This window comes from Carica papaya, chromosome 4 (genome assembly GCF_054855325.1).
Source record: "Carica papaya isolate Zhongbai chromosome 4, ASM5485532v1, whole genome shotgun sequence".
Classification (NCBI taxonomy): Eukaryota; Viridiplantae; Streptophyta; class Magnoliopsida; order Brassicales; family Caricaceae; genus Carica; species Carica papaya.
The window spans coordinates 26,195,074-26,200,727 of record NC_142312.1 but is presented as its reverse complement, the minus strand read 5'-3'; the positions used below and the strand labels follow the sequence as shown (position 1 = coordinate 26,200,727).

Sequence of the window (5,654 nt, the reverse complement as noted above, 5' to 3'; positions counted from 1 at the left end):
TTGTGTGTAATTGAATTGATGGTTTTTATGATCTTCTTGATTATTGGTTATTTAGTTCCTCCTGCATTGTTTATTCGGTATTCTGGTTATTGGTTATTTAGTTATGTTAAACTATGTCACTTGTTTAAGTGCCATTTGAATTAATCTGTGAATATGAATTGAGATGTTTGTATGCTTTAGTGGTTGTTTAGATAATGAGAGTCTAAATAAATAAATGCTTATTGGGCATCCTGAGAAATGGTAAATGGACCCAGTACTTAGGGAACCCTACCGTGGACATTACCTTAGTCGGACGGAGTTGAGAAGTCCCATACAGGAAGGATTTTGGGAAATATGGCTCACCCTCATACCGAACAGGGTGTCACACCCTGATACTTAATATGAGGCGCAATTCCTGCTCATGTCATTTTCATGCAGTGGGCCATAAAATATATACATGCATAGATCAAAAAATATAATATAACCTTGCATCCCATGTGATATGTATAGTAACTATATACACAAAACATGAGGTCAGAATTTAGAGTCTAACAAAACAAAATAAAACTTTTTGAATATGTACAAAATATACAAAAATAAGAATCCTTTTACAAGTTTTACTCGTCTGGCAGCGGTGCTGACTCTTCATTCTCCTCTGAAAAATATCAGGGTGAAATTTAATGAGCTTCACCAACTTAATAAGTATTCCCGTTCTTTCAATCCAGATAAAATCTTATGCAAAACACATGGTAATAAACAAAAGTAAAAAAAATGTTTTAGTACAAATTCATATTCTTATTTTCACTATTTCAAATGTTCCTGATCGATTTGATGAATTCTCTCAAATATCATATACAAACCTCAAATGTATATTTTCATACTCTCGAAAGTTATAAATGCATTCGAATATCAATTATCATTTCGAAACATAATCACACACACACAAAAGATCATAGATACACTTGAATATCGTTCATAATTTTGAAATATAATCACACACATACAAAAGATCACAGATACACTCGAACAGTCATTTCTATGGTTTCATCATGCGATGCCGTTTATGTCATCATCGAGGAAAGGAAAAATGGATCCCCCCATCACATGGATAGCACACACACAAATCACACAATGGCCACAGCAGGTACGTTTGCTAGGTGGCCCACACTCACACGAATGTTTATCCACGTCTGGATTATATTTCAGACTCTATCCATGTGCAGGTTTACCATGCCCGCTGATTTTCAGCCACACACATATACTCCCCTCCTCGATTCAGACTAAACGAGAAAGTATTCACAGTCCCTACCTAATTACTCCCACCCTCTCTTTTCAAAATTCTCAATTTGTTTAAATGATCATTTCTTAACTTCAGTTATTTCTTTTACTTTCTATTTTCATATTTTTATTTTATTTCTTTTTCTTTTTCAATTTTTCCTTAATTGAAAATTTTCTTTTTCAATTTCATATTTTATCAGTCCAAATAACTCTCAGTTCATTGGGACTGTTTTCTAGTTTCATTTCCTCATAAGATTCCAATTGCTTAGGTTTACTGATCATAATTTAGGTTCTATTTTTTCATCAAAATTAGGTCAATGTCCCTTCAAATTTTAAATTCATAATTTTTATAAAATATATGTACTTTTCAAAATTTAACTCGGTTGAGATTTAGAAATACTTACTCTCCTAGACATATTCCCGAATCTTCTTAAATGTCCAAATTTTTCTATATACACGACATAATTAATTAAAATACTTCAACATACTAAAAATTAATTTAATCAAATTACGGGTTCCAACAGCTACCCAACGGAATACTCGAATATATCAAAATTCATACTCAGAAAACTTTTTGGCTCCCCATTTGGCGAATCGGATTTTTATTTTTCGAGAAAGACCTTTTAACTTCTTAGACAGCAAATCAAATTCTTGTTTCTTGAGAAAAAACTTTTCAGCTTAAACCTAAAATGGTGGATCGAGTTCCCATGCTCGACGAAGAGCCTTCGCCTTCCCCAATCGGTCGACTTCCCCATTCCCAAGGAAGCCTCCTCGGTTCTGGCACGGGTGGGTGGCCTGGCCAAGCCCGCGTGGCCAGCCCGACACCAGCCCCGCCCCACCGCCGCTCAACCACCGCCAAAATGCAAAAACAGAACGATTTTACCTTCTGGCATGGGTGATTTTACCTCAGCTTGGCTCCCATTTGCCTCCTCTCGATCACCCTATGACTCCCTTATATGTTTGCGATTGGAATGGTGATTTTTATGCCTAAAAAATTGATTAATGCAAAATAAAAATATATTGAAAGGAAAATAGGGGAAGCAAAGACAAAAAAGACTAACCTTTACCTCACTTGCCTTGGTCTCCACTGTCATACGGTGTCTCAATCGTTCCTTCTTCCTCTTTCTTCCTTTTGGTTCGGCTTCCACAGTCTCTCGCCTCCACCCCTCTCTTATTTTCTTCCTCCCTTGCAACAGTCACTCTTTGGCTCCCCTTCTCTTTCTCGCTCGACCCTTCCTCTATTTTCTTCTCTTTCCTTCTTTTTCTCTCTTTTTTTCTTCCTCTCGGCTTCCCCACGCGACCCTCTCTTCTTCCTTCCCTTCTCGATTGCTCCTCTCTCTTCTCCCTATCTCTTTTTTGGCTACTCTTCAAAATGAAGAGAAAACCCTAATCTCTTCCCTTTTTATACTCATTCCCTCAACTGTTAGATCTTCATAACTCGATCTGGGTCGTCCATTCTCTTGATTTCTTTTGCCTCCTTTCGCTTCTCCTTATTTATGTTTTTACCCTATTGTTTCTTATCTACTTTCATTTAAGTCCCTAAATTTACTTTAAAGCCCTAATTTTTAAAAATTTCTTTTATTTACATCTAAACTCTAAATTTTATTTACATTTCTTTTTTTTAGGTGGATATTACACGGGTATCGAGGCGATGGTATTTTTGGCGTCCATTACCGGATGGGGTATGGGGACAACTGGGTTAATTGTCAAATCTTGATACTAGATTCACGAGTAAAAGGATACCTCTATGGACCCAGTAGTCGCAATAAATAGGTTAAAAAGGAACGATTGTTGATCCTATACATGAAATTAAAATATTGTTTGGTTAATTATCTTCATAAGTTGATTTTGGAAAAAAACTATGATGGTAAGTATCGAATAAAATGTTTTAAAGTTAAATTTATTTACTTAAAGCAAAGGCTTCATTAATTATTTTCTAATTTTTTCCAACCTTTATTTTTTCATATCAGTTATTAGTGTGATATATTACTGAGTTAGTATAGTTCACCATTTTATTAATTATTTTAGATCAAGAAGACCAAGATCCAGGTTCCGATCAACAAAGAAGTTGTGAGTAGTCCATCTCTCGGACTCTCTTCAACTACTAGTGAAGGTTGTCATATGATACTTATTTATTCGTTTTTCTTTAATTACCATTTGTCTTTTATGAAACACGTAGAATGAATATTTTTATAACTCTATTGAATAATTTAATTTAATGTGTAAGGAATGTAAATCCTAACATTATTATTCGCTTCCGCATTTAAATTATAAATTAATTTTCTTTAAGGTTCCGGACCTTTATAATTTCGGGTCAATATTGTTGAATAGATTTACACATTTTTAATCCTTTTGTTTAAGTTTATTAGATATTTTAGTTGCCTATTATTTAAGAACTTGCTAAATATTGAGACTGATATATATAAATTTTATTATTGTCTAAAAATTAATAAATATTAAACATAATTTATATAAATATATATATATATATTTTACTGTAATTTATCTATTTAAAGGTTAACTAATTAACTGAAAATTCATAAATTTATATCAATAATCTATTTTTCATATTTTCTGAGTTTATTTTTATTTTACTATCTTTAGTTTTAATAAATATTAAATTTTAATGGTGAATCGAGGAATTAAGAAAGAAATTTGTTTTAAGTCGAGAATAAAATATTTTATGTGTTTTGTATTATAGCCTTTCAAGTTTTGAGAGGAGACACAAAATTCAGGAAATGCTTACATGCGCCCCGTGAACTGACCCCGACCGTTCAAACCCAAATGCTTGATTTGTTTGTCTCGTTAATTTTTTTTATCTATTTCCTCATTAAATTTAATTTTTGAATATTATATTACTATTGATGCATATATCACAACATTATTTTTTCGAATTACCCACTTTAACTTTTTTTATTATTAGAATTTACCTATGGTATTACAAAAAAGAATTAAATTTTATCATTAGATTTGATTCAATTATATTTTATTTTTATTTAACTTTTATATATTAGTTATTTAATATATAAGAATTTTATGTAGAATTTGGGTAATATTTGTCAATTTCAATAAAATTTAAAATATACCTTCTCAATTTCACATAAAATTGCATATGAACTAAATTTTATTTGTTATTGTAATATAATTCATCATATGTCATAGTTAAATTGATATGAAATTTACAAGGAACTCCAAATATTTATAGATATATTACAATTTCATTATAAAATTCTTTATAAACATAAAAAAAAAAAAAAATTCAAAGTACAAGTCCATCAGAAAGAGATTAGAATTATTGTTTTTGTTTAATTTTTTATTGAATAATGAAGTAAAATTTGGACTAAAAGTTAATCAAATGCATTCCAACAAGATTAAAATGTTGTTTGCTCTTCGTTATTCTTCTTGTTTTAAGGCATAAGAGGCAAAATGGTTAACCCAGAGAAAAAGAAAAAGGAAAAGCAAGCTTCCACATGCAGTGGAGAAATGGAAGGGGAAGTTGATATATCCACTCCAGGAGTAAATGAGTGAAAAAATGACCAGTAAGTTATACAATCCAAGGTGGGTGCAGAGAATAACATGATTGCCCACATGAAAACTCAAAAAGTATTCAACATATATACATATATACATACATAAATACACACACACACACACACATATATATATATATGGTAAAACTGAATATTCCACAAGTTCAAACACAAAATGAACAACTGATGTGATACCAAATTTTCCACGGACTCCCCATTTCTGTCTTCTAAAATTTTCTTCTTCCTACTTGAGTAGAACCAGAGACTCCCAGGAAAAACAAGCACAATGACTTCTTTTTTTATAGGGTGTGCTTGATCAATTATTTAATTTTGGTTTTTATATCTATTATACTTTAAATTTGTATTTAAATTATTACGGATTCTGTCGGGTGAATTTTAAGTTTTATTAAAATTTCTATTTTTATTTTTTATTTTTTATTTAACATTTCAAATAATCAAATATATATTAAATCTATACGAAGATATGTTTTTTATGAGTATTTCATTTCAAATAATATTTTTTTTAATAACCTTGAACAATTAAGCAGAACATTAAAGTGGAGGTGATGTACATGCACTTGATTCTCTATTGAATTAAACAAAATGCACTCCACAAGATCATCAAAACAGATTGAAGTGTAAGATACTAAACTACCCTTGACATTATAACATATAGCAACATGAATATTGCAGATGGGAATAACTTCTATCACATTGCGCAATTGCAACAGGAAATCCCAGTAGGTTTCCTTCAACGATACCAAAGAGATCCATGTTGCTTCACTTCAGTACTCTTTGAACTTGTCATGAGAATCCATCTAAATAAGAATCAGGCAGATCCAGTATCAACATTGCAAAATCAAAAGC

At 31.3% G+C, this 5,654-nt stretch overlaps 1 long non-coding RNA gene across 2 annotated transcripts; it reads right to left on the bottom strand.

Moving 5' to 3' along the window:
• Positions 1-441: 441 nt before the first annotated feature.
• On the bottom strand, positions 442-2,728 carry LOC148266496 (uncharacterized). Of its 2 annotated transcripts, none has more exons than XR_015818607.1 (2): positions 2,319-2,728; positions 442-2,244 (listed from the first exon to the last, which is right to left on the bottom strand). It is a non-coding gene; the product is annotated as an uncharacterized LOC148266496 (long non-coding RNA). The 2 variants fall into 2 exon arrangements; XR_015818608.1 differs by having other exon boundaries at positions 2,325-2,728.
• Between the last annotated feature and the right edge of the window lie 2,926 nt (positions 2,729-5,654).